This window comes from Aplysia californica, unplaced genomic scaffold (genome assembly GCF_000002075.1).
Source record: "Aplysia californica isolate F4 #8 unplaced genomic scaffold, AplCal3.0 scaffold00085, whole genome shotgun sequence".
NCBI lineage: Eukaryota > Metazoa > Mollusca > Gastropoda > Aplysiida > Aplysiidae > Aplysia > Aplysia californica.
This window is the reverse complement of record NW_004797355.1, coordinates 797770-798270: the sequence shown is the minus strand read 5'-3', so window position 1 is coordinate 798270 and position 501 is coordinate 797770.

The following is a 501-nucleotide window of genomic DNA, read 5'->3' as shown; positions in this document are numbered from 1 at the left end:
TACTTCTCCCATTTTAGCCCTGTAGAAATAGACATGTTGAACTGATAGACTGAGTTATTATAATGCATTAGATGGAAATAATAAAATACATGGACAACCTCAAGAAAATGGCATCAGTTGAGAATCTACAATTTTACTCCTGTGTTGATTATCTGCCGATATCGCCATTTGTGGATTGCGAGAAGTAACTCATTCTGTCAGCACGTCCCACATCTGTCCTCTTCTCGTCCTCCTCTAAACGATGTTTTCCTGTGCCGGATGCACAAGATACAGGCCAGTGTCCCGTGTTAGCAGGCACTCCTTGGCTAGGTCTTTTGACCGAAGGTGATACTTTAAACCTGTCACAGGGGGCTTTCGTGGCCTTGAGGTTAAGGTGTTGGCCTCTCGTTCAAAGTCCTTGGTTCGAATCGGGGTATAAACCGAAAAAAAATGTTTTCTCTAAAATTGTCTCCTTTCACTTTCACCTCCTTTCCTGCCTTTTAGCAATGTTCTGTCGTCTGC